Source organism: Gouania willdenowi, chromosome 10 (genome assembly GCF_900634775.1).
Source record: "Gouania willdenowi chromosome 10, fGouWil2.1, whole genome shotgun sequence".
Taxonomy (NCBI): Eukaryota; Metazoa; Chordata; class Actinopteri; order Blenniiformes; family Gobiesocidae; genus Gouania; species Gouania willdenowi.
The window spans coordinates 16280148-16294425 of NC_041053.1; the positions used below are offsets into that span (position 1 = coordinate 16280148).

At 38.4% G+C, this 14278-nt stretch overlaps 2 pseudogenes; both read right to left on the reverse strand.

Moving 5' to 3' along the window:
• Positions 1-2406: 2406 nt before the first annotated feature.
• Positions 2407-7390, reverse strand: LOC114470731 (protocadherin beta-16-like; annotated as a pseudogene).
• A 4076-nt stretch (positions 7391-11466) lies between these two features.
• Positions 11467-13948, reverse strand: LOC114470732 (protocadherin gamma-A4-like; annotated as a pseudogene).
• Between the last annotated feature and the right edge of the window lie 330 nt (positions 13949-14278).

Here is a 14278-nt window from a genome sequence, read left to right on the forward strand (position 1 = left end):
CATAAGGGTTTGTCTTTATTCCCTGTCTCTGGTTGAGCAGGACACCTGCCCTCAAAGCTCAAAACCCTGAACTTGTGTTGTAAAAGTGTCAGTATTGTATCACTACAAAGTACATAAATATACACGTCTTAAGATTTATATGCTTTCTGATTTGTGATGCATGAAAGAAAAAGAGAGGTTTTTTATTTATGAAATGAAATTGTAATGCAACAGAGATATACTTTTAAACATTATGGCATCATTGAGATCATTTCACTTTGAAGCAGGCTTTTGTTTCTGGTGCGTGCAAACCTATGTAATTTGTAACAAGAAACCGTCTATAATTTAGTATGTTTCCAAGCAGCCACATTTTAACAATAATTGTTCTACACTGCAACCATACATTTTTCAACTGTCCCATGGTCAGAATGTTACAAAAAAACTAATGTAAACAAGCCTTAATCTACAAAAAAAAAAAAAAACATCAAATTTGTTATGCTTAGTTATACAACAAAAAAAGACATGCCATAATAATATCAGCTGTACCGACAATGACTTGAGGGTCAGAAAAATAGTCTGAGTCTGCAATAGAAAAAAGCAGAAACCTAGAGCCATGAGTAACCTTTTCAATAAGTATTTACCTGTTTATAAGTGTGTTAGACGTTAAAAGAGTTATGATGCCAAATACTGTAAGATGCCCTTCATATTTTGTTTCCCCTAAAATCTCTGAAAACGCAAAAAACCAAGTACACTTTGCAGCACAATAAGATATTCAAAATGTAAAGGATTTTCTCACTTCTTCTTTAAAAAAAGATCAAACTACTCAAAGATAAAATATTAATACTCAATGATATTATAAAGGACTAGTTTTTAAAAAAAGATGCAATTGTTGCCAAAAAAATATTTTCACTTTGGTCTCTCACAGTCCACAATATGAAGTCTAAAACCATTCTGTAAACACACAGCAAATACCAAAAAAAAACATAGTAATCTAAAAATAATTGTTGGTGTATAGAAATAAAACAACAGGTTGAGAGATAATTTTAATCTAACCAGAAAAAAATCAGCTGAATGTATTTCATCATTTTAATCTATTTCATAAACCAAAAAACAGGTTTTTGATTGGCAACACGCACAAAATGTTCAGGACAAATGTATTAGTGGCACAAAGTATCAAAAAATGTAAATTAGAAATAACCTAAAAGCAATACTAATAACAAAAATAACAATGATGTTGGATCTCCCTCAAATCAGCTATTGTTACACTTTTAAATATAGGCTCCAACGCTTAAATGCTATTTACTGCTTTCCTTGGAGGAAATATGAGAACAAATACATTATTCTTTTACTGTAAAATATGTTACTACAAACCAAGGCCTGCAACAAACACAACAAACAAAAAGAAACAAATAATTCTATTGATGAAAAATTTAGCATGCATAAGATGATACACACAGATAAAGCTATAGTTATCAGTGTAATTACAATAAAAACATTAATAGGTGTCCTTGCAGCTAAGTGGAGTCAAGGTTAGCACAGCATATACAGTCTACATGTAACTGTGTTCACCAAACTCTTGTTTGACACACAAGCAAAACCGGATTTGTATGTTGTATGATTGTGTGAATTAAATAGAAGTATGCGGTATAAGGTACTTTAGTGAAATAACATATGTAAGCTGTAAAGGATTTACATCTGATGGACTGATCTACAGTCAGCTGATGAAGTTTGAGTAAGGCGCTCTCTGTTTCCGTCAACAGATTTAGTCATTCATTCTTTCATTCATTGATGTACAATATGTTAGCAATGCTGACAGCCTCAGCAGGAACATACAGCAGATGTGGTGCTATACACAAAGTGTGGAGGTCCCTATAAAATAATATGGCAATATAAAATACAAATATGGTCCACCTTATGATGTAGGATGACTGAACAATTTATACTGAATGCCACATGTCCCCTTCACAGGGTTCACTGAGTCATCGCAGTAAAACAATGCGCTCTCATCCCAGTGTGTGAGAAATTGAGGCTACGTGAAGAGAAACCTGTCTGTGAGGCAATAAATTTGAACTGGCTGAGCAAAACGCTGTCTGTTTATCATCTGATTAATTCATATTGTATAATGTCACAATTTTACACATTAACAGTGGTGGCAGCTTCCTGCTTATTTTTGCTGCAGCAATTGTGTTGTTTTTGATCTGAATTATGGATTTCAATTTTGTCATATTAAAAAAAAAAAAAAAGGTATATCTCTATTGTGATGTAAGTTGTTTTGCATAGTTTCTCAGTGTTCGTGATTGGTCAGAGGATGTAATCTCTGCCTTTTCATGTGAACATGCACGTAGCCAGGCTGAAATCACCTGGCTTAAGTTAACATGTTCATAGCCTGCTTTGTAGTACAGCTGCTCTGTGACAACAAATGTTTGGTTAAGAGAAACCCGATAACTGAAAGATATCCAGGATATACTTATCCAGCTTCTCAATACAGACCCTAACATAAGGCATCACCTAAAAGAGATAACAGTACATAATCACTGGCCAAAAGGTGACTTAAGAGCTCTGTGCAATTACTAATTTAAATTAAAAAAATATTTTGTTAATATTCTCTAAAAGTTATGATAATTAATTGAATCATCTGTTCATAACAATATCAGCAAACTTACGTAAAGCAAGATGAGAGCAAAGCACCAATCAGAGAGAAACTTGGACATTTTACATGATTTCTTAGTGAGAAGAACCTGATGATATTGAACAGCTATTTTAAAATTTACATTCGTCAATGCATATCTGTTTATCTATGATATATAATCAGGACAGACAAATTAGGAACCACCAGCAGAACAACCAATACAAGATTGAGTCAGTAAACACAACATGAGAAAACCTCTACAACCCCCAAAAAACAGCCTGTGTAATAATCACAAAACCAATCAAGTAACAATTTTTTATCATAACTTGATATAAATTCCATTCTAACGAGAGCTTTTAGGAACAAAATAAACATTACTATTCTTTATAAACTGTAATTATATATATATATTAAAAAAAAAAAAAAAAACGCTATAATCCTACCTCAGGAGAGCTGTCAGCACTTCCAAAGGCATCAGCAAAGTCTGATGGGCTTTTCCTCAGAGTCTGCTCAGCAGGCAGCGTGTTGTCATTGTAAGAACTGACAAACTTAAAGTCACTGGTTCTAGATCCTGTTGTCAGGTAGGCGTCATAATTGTAAGTGCTGCGTAAAGTTCCTGTGCCGTCAACATCTGCGTAATTAGGAGGCAGATAAGCTCCAGGGATGGTAACTGCTCCATCAAACAACAGTCTGGGCTTCTCCTGCGACAAAACCTCACACCCAGGATGATGATGATGAAGGTCAGGAAGAAGGTGGACACGGACACCAGCGCAATGATCAGATAAGAGGTCAGCTTGGAGTTTTTCCTCATCATAAGAAATGTCCTTCAGCTCTGGGCACCTCAGCAGTTATCAGAAATCAGTAAATACATGGAGCAGGTGGCAGACGAGAGGGCTGTCCGTTGTCTTTCACTGACACATGAGCGTCTGTTTCATGCTGTCAGTCCTCACTAATGTCCCGCTGTGTCCTGATCTCTCCACTGTGGACACCAATAGTGAACAGTCCCGGATCAGTGGACTTGACTATCTGATAGGACAGCCAGGCGTTCTGTCCAGAGTCTGCGTCCACCGCGATCACTTTGGACACCAGAGAGCCTCCGTGTGCAGCTTTGGGGACCAGCTCGGTCATGAAGGAGTTGCCCTCCGGGGCGGGGTACAGTATCTGAGGAGGGTTGTCATTCACATCTGATATGAACACACTGACGCTCACGTTGCTGCTCAGTGGAGGAGAACCGTTGTCTCTGGCCATCAGCTGGACTTTAAAGCTCCTCAGCTGTTCATAATCAAAGGACCTGACAGCGTGGATCACCCCCGTGTCTCCGTTAACAGACACATAGGAGGACACCGGGGCACCGTTCACCTCAGCAGCTAACAGAGATAAATCACTGTACCGTTTTGTCTCCAGTCAGGGTCTCGAGCAGTGACGGAGCATAAAGTGGAGCCAGCTTTGTTATTCTCACTCACATATGCGCTGTACGACTCCTCCTCAAACACAGGTGGGTTGTCGTTGATGTCAGCTACAGATAAGTGCAGACTTTAGAGGAGGACAGAGGTGGAGAGCCCTCGTCAGTGGCAGTGATTGTAATGTTGTAATCAGACACTACTTCACGGTCCAGCTGTCCTGTGCTCACCCAGAATAATAGTTTTAATAGAGGGGACCAATTTAAAAGGGACACCCTGCTGGAGGGAGCAGCGGACCTGTCGGTTTCTTCTCAGAGTCTCTGTCCTGCACGTTGATGATGCCCACCTCTGTACCAGGTGACACGTTCTCAGGAATGGGATTGGTCAGAGATTTTACATGAATCACTGGAGAGTTATCATTTACATCAGTGATGTCAATAATTAAAGTTGCATATGAAGACAATCCTAGACCATCTTTAGCAATGATCTGCATTTCATATGAAGATTCCTTTTCATAATCAATCGCTGCAGCTACTTGAACTTCTCCAGTTTTCAAGTTTAAAGTGAAAACTTGGTTTTCATCTGCATCATTATTAAATTCATATTTAACTTCACCATTAATTCCATCATCAGCATCAGTAGCACTCACTGTGATCACCAGTGTATCTAAAGGAGAGTTTTCAGGCAGACTGGCTTTATAGACAGACTGACTGAACACTGGTGCATTATCATTAGCATCCAGCACGTGACGTGTATGACTACAGTACCTGATCTCTGAGGAGAGCCGCCATCTAATGCGGTAAGCAAGAGCATCATCTCTTTTTTATCCTCTCTGTCTAATTCTTTGTCCAAAACTAACTCACCATATTTCTGTCTTCCTGTTTTTGACTGTATATTTAATTTAAAATGATCATTTTGCTTTAATGAATAGCTCTGAACAGCATTTTCTCCAATGTCTCCGTCGTTCGCTTCATCCAATGGAAACCGTGCGCCTTTGACTGCTGATTCACTGATTTCAAATTTAATTGTTTCTGCTCTAAATTTCGGTGAATTATCATTAATATCCTGAACGCGGATATTTATTCGATGCAGCTCTAAAGGATTTTCCAGCACGAGCTCCTGTTTAACGACACACGACGCCTTCTTGGCACAAAGCCCTCTCTGTCCATCCTTTCTTGTACCAGCAGGTCTCCTGTATTCAGGTTTAAAAACCGCAGTATTTCACACCGTATCCTCCGTGTCGATACGAGCTTACGAGCAGACAGTCCTGTCCAAATCCAGTCCCAGATCTTTTAGCGATATTTCCGATCACAGATCCACGTTTCATCTCCTCCGGGATGGAGTAGCTCACGTCTCCGTTTGTGAGGCGCACGGCCAGGAAACAAAAGCGAGGCCGCACTGCACCGTCACAGGGAACAGCCTCAATGTTTGGAACAGATTCAGCTCAGACAGATGTGTAAAATTCAAAAAGGAGGAAAATGCGAAGGAATAATAACTCCAAAAATGCAGCGTGATGTGAGTCTCTTTGTTAAATCCACAGAAGCAGCAGAGCGCTGTGTGTGCAGTCAGACTGAAGGGTGGAGAGCGGACACGTCTGTTTATTCTGTGGAGCCATGGTGACACCACCTGTACGTTTGGAGATATAACAACTGTATTAATTTAAAAGGTATTATTTAAAGCAGAGACGTGTTTAGCGGAAATAATCATGCATGTGTTTAAAAAATAAATAAAATAAATAAAAAAATTAAATATATATATGTGAATTTTATATATATATTATACACTTATTTCTTCACACTAGTTTAAAAATGTTTTAATTGTAATTGATGAGTGAAGGAGGAATCGTAGGAGTTATTTTAAAATAACACTAAAAATTATTTGTACGTAAATTTTGCATTGCAATATTAGTTTTGCAGCAACATTTGTGAAATGGTTGATGTATTATTTGTAATTATAGTGAAATAATAGCCTATATGTCTCTCTGTTGAAATTTTAGTCGACTGCAGTTATGTGTAATAATTAGTGTTGGGTAAGTTACTTTCAAAATGTAACACATTACATATTAGTAGTTACTGTAATTTAAAAGTAATTGGTTACATTACAATATTACGGTCTCTGAATTGTAACGCTTTACACAACTTTTGAATTACTTTCACCAAAAAAGAAACGCAGAAGAATGACTAGCCATTCTAAAATGCTAAAATATAGTTTATTGCAGCCTATTATTTATCCAGTGGAGGGTAATGTGGTATAGCATAATGACTGTGTAGGCAACAACAACTTAATAAATCAAAATCAGAATCAACTTTATTGACCAAGAGTGTATGAATACACACGAGGAATTTGTTTTGCACAGTGAAGGCTCATGGCGCAATATGTAACAATGACCGTCCAAATCACCAAAGCAGACAAAGTTAAAGTCTGGTAAGTCATGATAAAGATCGTGTACATTTTTAAAGTCTATAGACCTATTCATATGAAACATATAGAGCTAGAAACAACTATAATGTAACCTATAGCTTTATGACATGACAAGACACACAATCTCTTTCTTTTGTTTCTATTCCTTTTTTCCTCTTTAAAGTGTGCTGTTTTTACTGCTGCTAACATTATGACCAATAAAATTGAAGCACTATTTTATATGAGCACCGAATACAAACCAGTCACAAGATAACATGATCACCAGTCAATGCTTAACACTGTTTTCTATGAGCACCCAATACAAACCAGTCACGAGGCACCCAATACAAACCAGTCACGAGATAACATGACCACCAGTCAATGTTTAACACAATTTTCTATGAGCACCCAATACAAAGCAGTCACAAGATGACATGATCACCAGTCAATGCTTAACACTGTTTTCTATGAGCACCCAATACAAACCAGTCACGAGGCACCCAATACAAACCAGTCACCAGATAGCATGACCAACATTCAAAGTGTAACACTATTTTCCATGAGCACCCAATACAAACCAGTCACGAGGTGCCCAATACAAACCAGTCACGAGATAACATGACCACCAGTCAATGTTGAACACAATTTTCTATGAGCACCCAATACAAAGCAGTCAAACCAGTCACAAGATTACATGACTACGAGTCAAATTGATGATGGCGGCGGCGACTCGGGTCAGCTCTGCTATTGTTTTGAGCGGCAAGCTATCGGCATTCTACTGTGAATGTCTCTACAAAAACCACTTCTAAACCAAAAACTTCAACACCGCACATTTAAGAGCAGGAATCTGATCTGTATGAGTCTTAGTCTCAGCCATACCTGGTTCAAGTAGTACAGCAGACAGAGAGAAACTTTCATTTCTGCAGCGCTTTGTATGACTCTTTCCCGCACTTTTGTCGTCTGCTCTCTTTCTCTTATTCATCGCGCCTGAATCTCTATCTGTCAACTTGGTGTTAGCTTGGCACCGGTCGTGTTTCTTCAAGTTACTGGTGCTGTTTTTCACATCTCAGGTGAAAATGCGTTGTAAAGCACGTTATGGAGATTTGTAATGGGTATAAATATATCTACATTTTACAAGTAATACGTTACATTACTGTGTTACAGCAAAAAGTAATACATTACTGTAATTGCATTACTTTTGTAACGCGTTACTCCCAACACTGGTAATAGTTCACATTATCAGATCACTACACCATTTCACTCTCATATAGGCTACCATATTTCAGGGTGTTGGTGTGTGATTGACTGAAGAAACTCTGTCAGGTCTATCTTTGGTCGCCAGAAATGTATGTTTTTCTGCTTTTGTGGCTCAATCTTTTTTCGGGACATGTTGTCCTTCTAAAGATTTGGTTGGGATGTGGAGGAGACCTCCTCCTCGGTGCATATCTGTGCCCTGACAGTTCAACTTGGCACATGATTCTGTATGACAGCAACAAGAAGTGAGACTAGTGCGATGGATTGATGTGTTAGTAAAATAAGTGAAATATAGATCACAATATCTGCTGTGTGAGACATACCCTGCCATGCATGTGCAGTTATATAGCATGTAGCCTAATTCCCTGAGCGTGTACACTTAGCCATCATAAGGGTTTGTCTTTATTCCCTATCTCTGGTTGAGCAGGACACCTGCCCTCAAAGCTCAAAACCCTGAACTTGTGTTGTAAAAGTGTCAGTATTGTATGACTACAAATATACACGTCTTAAGATTTATATGCTTTCTGATTTGTGATGCATGAAAGAAAAAGAGAGGTTTTTTATTCATGAAAAGAAATTGTAATGTAACAGAGATATACTTTTAAACATTATGGCATCATTGAGATCATTTCACTTTGAAGCAGGCTTTTGTTTCTGGTGCGTGCAAACCTATGTCATTTGTAACAAGAAACCGTCTATAATTTAGTATGTTTCCAAGCAGCCACATTTTAACAATAATTGTTCTACACTGCAACCATACATTTTTCAACTGTCCCATGGTCAGAATGTTACAAAAAAACTAATGTAAACAAGCCTTAATCTACAAAAAAAACATCAAATTTGTTATGCTTGGTTATACAACAAAAAAAGACATGCCATAATAATGTCAGCTGTACCGACAATGACTTGAGTGTCAGAAAAAGTCTGAGTCTGCAATAGAAATCTGCAATAGAATAAGCAGAAACCTAGAGCCATGAGTAACCTTTTCAATAAGTATTTACCTGTTTATAAATGTGTTAGATGTCAAAGAGTTATGATGCCAAATACTGTAAGATGCCCTTCATATTTTGTTTCCCCTAAAATCTCTGAAAACGCAAAAAACCAAGTACACTTTGCAGCACAATAAGATATTCAAAATGTAAAGGATTTTCTCACTTCTTCTTTAAAAAAAGATCAAACTACTCAAAGATAAAATATTATTACTCAATGATATTATAAAGGAATAGTTTTTAAAAAAAGATGCAATTGTTGCCAAAAAATATTTTCACTTTGGTCTGTCACAGTCCACAATATGAAGTCTAAAACCATTCTGTAAACCACAGCAAATACCAAAAAAAAACATAGTAATCTAAAAATAATTGTTGGTGTATAGAAATAAAACAACAGGTAGAAAGATAATTTTAATCTAACCAGAAAAAAATCAGCTGAATGTATTTCATCATTTTAATCTATTTCATAAACCAAAAAAACAGGTTTTTGATTAGCAACACGCACAAAATGTTCAGGACAAATGTATCAGTGGCACAAAGTATCAAAAATGTAAATTAGAAATAACCTAAAAGCAATACTAATAATAAAAATAACAATGATGTTGGATCTCCCTCAAATCAGCTATTGTTACACTTTTAAATAGGCTCCAACGCTTTAATGCTATTTACTGCTTTCCTTGGAGGAAATATGAGAACAAATACATTATTCTTTTACTGTAAAATATGTTACTACAAACCAAGGCCTGCAACAAACAAAACAAACAAAAAGAAACATATAATTCTATTAATGAAGAATTTAGCATGCATAAGATGGTACATACAGATAAAGCTATAGTTATCAGTGTAATTACAATAAAAACATTAATAGGTGTCTTTGCAGCTAAGTGGTCAAGGTTTGCACAGCATATACAGTCTATATGTAACTGTGTTCACCAAACTCTTGTTTGACACACAAGCAAAACCGGATTTGTATGTTGTATGATTGTGTGAATTAAATAGAAGTATGCGGTATAAGGTACTGTAGTGAAATAACATAAGTAAGTTGTAAAACCAAGAGAGTTACATCAAATTGCCAGGAGAACTAATGAAATGTTTTTAATGCTTAAAGATCTATTTTGGAAAAGTGTAAATACACCAGAAAGGGTTATTTAAGGACCTGTACTATGAAGTTGAATTTCCTCCTATCCTGCTAACGTCAAGCATTTATTCTGTTTGAGCTGTACTACGATGCTGGTTAACTTCTTACTGGGGTAAATCACCATGGTAACTTAGGCTAAACAACTGGCATGGTCGGGAGCAGGTTAAGAAGTGAATAAGATTTTAGTGAGTACAAAAGTCCCGCCTCCTGATCAATCAGTTGTCTGTGCTTAGGAACGAAAGAATATTAATTAATAAATGCAATCCTTTCACATGACGTCCTTTAGTAAAGGTATAGATTTACATCTGATGGACTGATCTACAGTCAGCTGATGAAGTTTGAGTAAGGCGCTCTCTGTTTCCGTCAACAGATTTAGTCATTCATTCTTTCATTCATTGATGTACAATATGTTAGCAATGCTGACAGCCTCAGCAGGAACATACAGCAGTTGTGGTGCTATACACAAAGTGTGGAGGGCCCTATTAAATAATATGGCAATATAAAATACAAATATGGTCCACCTTATGATGTAGGATGACTGAACAATTTATACTGAATGCCACATGTCCCCTTCACAGGGTTCACTGAGTCATCGCAGTAAAACAATGTCCTCTCATCCCAGTGTGTGAGAAATTGAGGCAACGTGAATAGAAACATGTCTGTGAGGCAATAAATTTGAACTGGCTGAGCAAAACGCTGTCTGTTTATCATCTGATTAATTCATATTGTATAATGTCACAATTTTACACATTAACAGTGGTGGCAGCTTCCTGCTTGTTTTTGCTGCAGCAGTTGTGTTGTTTTTGATCTGAATTATGGATTTCAATTTTGTCATATTAAAAAAAAAAGGTATATCTCTATTGTGATGTAAGTTGTTTTGCATAGTTTCTCAGTGTTTGTGATTGGTCAGAGGATGTAATCTCTGCCTTTTCATGTGAACATGCACGTAGCCAGGCTGAAATCACCTGGCTTAGGTTAACATGTTCATAGCCTGCTTTGTAGTACAGCTGCTCTGTGACAACAAATGTTTGGTTAAGAGAAACCTGATAACTGAAAGATATCCAGGATATACTTATCCAGCTTCTCAATACAGACCCTAACATAAGGCATCACCTAAAAGAGGTAACAGTACATAATCACTGGCCAAAAGGTGACTTAAGAGCTCTGTGCAATTACTAATTTAAATTAAAAAATTATTTTGTTAATATTCTCTGAAAGTTATGGTAATTAATTGAATCATCTGTTCATAACAAAGTCAGCAAACTTTACGTAAAGCAAGATGAGAGCAAAGCACCAATCAGAGAGAAACTTGGACATTTTACATGATATCGTAGTGAGAAGAACCTGATGATATTGAACAGCTATTTTAAAATTTACATTCATCAATGCATATCTGTTTATCTATGATATATAATCAGGACAGACAAATTAGGAACCACCAGCAGAACAACCAATACAAGATTAAGCCAGTAAACACAAAATGAGAAAACCTCTACAACCCCCAAAAAACAGCCTGTGTAATAATCACAAAACCAATCAAGTAACAATTTTTTATCATAACTTGATATAAATTCCATTCTAACGAGAGCTTTTAGGAACAAAATAAACATTAGTATTCTTTATAAAACTGTAATTATATGTATAAAAAAAAACAAAAAAATGCTATAATCCTACCTCCTACCTCAGAGAGCTGTCAGCACTTCCAAAAGCATCAGCAAAGTCTGATGGGCTTTTCCTCAGAGTCTGCTCAGCAGGCAGCGTGTTGTCATTGTAAGAACTGACAAACTTAAAGTCACTGGTTCTAGATCCTGTTGTCAGGTAGGCGTCATAATTGTAAGTGCTGCGTAAAGTTCCTGTGCCGTCAACATCTGCGTAATTAGGAGGCAGATAAGCTCCAGGGATGGTAACTGCTCCATCAAACAACAGTCTGGGCTTTCTCCTGCGACAAAACCTCACACCCAGGATGATGATGATGAAGGTCAGGAAGAAGGTGGACACGGACACCAGCGCAATGATCAGATAAGAGGTCAGCTTGGAGTTTTTCTCATCATAAGAAATGTCCTTCAGCTCTGGCACCTCAGCCAAGTTATCAGAAATCAGTAAATACATGGAGCAGGTGGCAGACAGAGAGGGCTGTCCGTTGTCTTTCACTGACACAATGAGCGTCTGTTTCATGCTGTCAGTCTCACTAATGTCCCGCTGTGTCCTGATCTCTCCACTGTGGACACCAATAGTGAACAGTCCCGGATCAGTGGACTTGACTATCTGATAGGACAGCCAGGCGTTCTGTCCAGAGTCTGCGTCCACCGCGATCACTTTGGACACCAGAGAGCCTCCGTGTGCAGCTTTGGGGACCAGCTCGGTCATGAAGGAGTTGCCCTCCGGGGCGGGGTACAGTATCTGAGGAGGGTTGTCATTCATATCTGATATGAACACACTGACGCTCACGTTGCTGCTCAGTGGAGGAGAACCGTTGTCTCTGGCCATCAGCTGGACTTTAAAGCTCCTCAGCTGTTCATAATCAAAGGACCTGACAGCGTGGATCACCCCCGTGTCTCCGTTAACAGACACATAGGAGGACACCGGGGCACCGTTCACCTCAGCAGCTAACAGAGAATAAATCACTGTACCGTTTTGTCTCCAGTCAGGGTCTCGAGCAGTGACGGAGCATAAAGTGGAGCCAGCTTTGTTATTCTCACTCACATATGCGCTGTACGACTCCTCCTCAAACACAGGTGGGTTGTCGTTGATGTCAGCTACAGATAAGTGCAGACTTTTAGAGGAGGACAGAGGTGGAGAGCCCTCGTCAGTGGCAGTGATTGTAATGTTGTAATCAGACACTACTTCACGGTCCAGCTGTCCTGTGCTCACCACAGAATAATAGTTTTTAATAGAGGGGACCAATTTAAAAGGGACACCCTGCTGGAGGGAGCAGCGGACCTGTCGGTTCTTCTCAGAGTCTCTGTCCTGCACGTTGATGATGCCCACCTCTGTACCAGGTGACACGTTCTCAGGAATGGGATTGGTCAGAGATTTTACATGGATCACTGGAGCGTTATCATTTACATCAATGATGTCAATAATTAAAGTTGCATAGGAGGGAAGTCCAAGACCATCTTTAGCACTGATCTGCATTTCATATGAAGATTCTTTTTCATAATCAATTGCTGCAGCTACTCTAACTTCTCCAGTTTTAGAGTTTAAGGAGAAAACTTGTTTCCACTGATCACCATCAAATAAATAAGTGACTTCAGAATTAATTCCTTCATCAGCATCAGTAGCACTCACTGTGATCACCAGTGTATCTAAAGGAGAGTTTTCAGGCAGACTGGCTTTATAGACAGACTGACTGAACACTGGTGCATTATCATTAGCATCCAGCACAGTGACGTGTATGACTACAGTACCTGATCTCTGAGGAGAGCCGCCATCTAATGCGGTAAGCAAGAGCATCATCTCTTTTTTATCCTCTCTGTCTAATTCTTTGTCCAAAACTAACTCACAGTATTTCTTCCACTCCTTTTGACTGTATATTTAATTTAAAATGATCATTTTGCTGTAATGAATAGCTCTGAACAGCATTTTCTCCGATGTCTCCGTCGTGCGCTTCATCCAATAGAAACCGTGCGCCTTTGTCTGCTGATTCACGTATTTCAAATTTAATAGTTTCTGCTCCAAATTGTGGTGAATTATCATTAATATCCTGAACGCGGATATTTATTCGATGCAGCTCTAAAGGATTTTCCAGCACGAGCTCCTGTTTAACGACACACGACGCCTTCTTGGCACAAAGCCCCTCTCTGTCCATCCTTTCTTGTACCAGCAGGTCTCCTGTATTCAGGTTTAAACCGCAGTATTTCACACCGTTATCCTCCGTGTCGATACGAGCCTTACGAGCAGACAGTCTGTCCAAATCCAGTCCCAGATCTTTAGCGATATTTCCGATCACAGATCCACGTTTCATCTCCTCCGGGATGGAGTAGCTCACGTCTCCGTTTGTGAGGCGCACGGCCAGGAAAACAAAAGCGAGGCTGCACTGCACCGTCACAGGGAACAGCCTCATGTTTGGAACAGATTCAGCTCAGACAGATGTGTAAAATTCAGAAAAGGAAGTAAAATACGAAGGAATATTAACTCCAAAGTGCAGCGTGATGTGAGTCTCTTTGTTAAATCCACAGAGCAGCAGAGCGCTGTGTGTGCAGTCAGACTGAAGGGTGGAGAGCGGACACGTCTGTTTATTCTGTGGAGCCATGGTGACACCACCTGTACGTTTGGAGCTATAACAACTGTAAAATAACTCAGTGTGTTTTACAGAAAGAAGACGTGTTCAGCATTAACTTTAGGATAAATAAACATTTACTGTTTTGTTTTTTTCTGTATATTTTTCAACTTCTGTTTTGAAGTAATATCTGTTTTGAAAAATATCTGATGACACCACATACTTCTTTAAACTTATCTAATAAAATATTGCTGCTTGACCCATCATTTA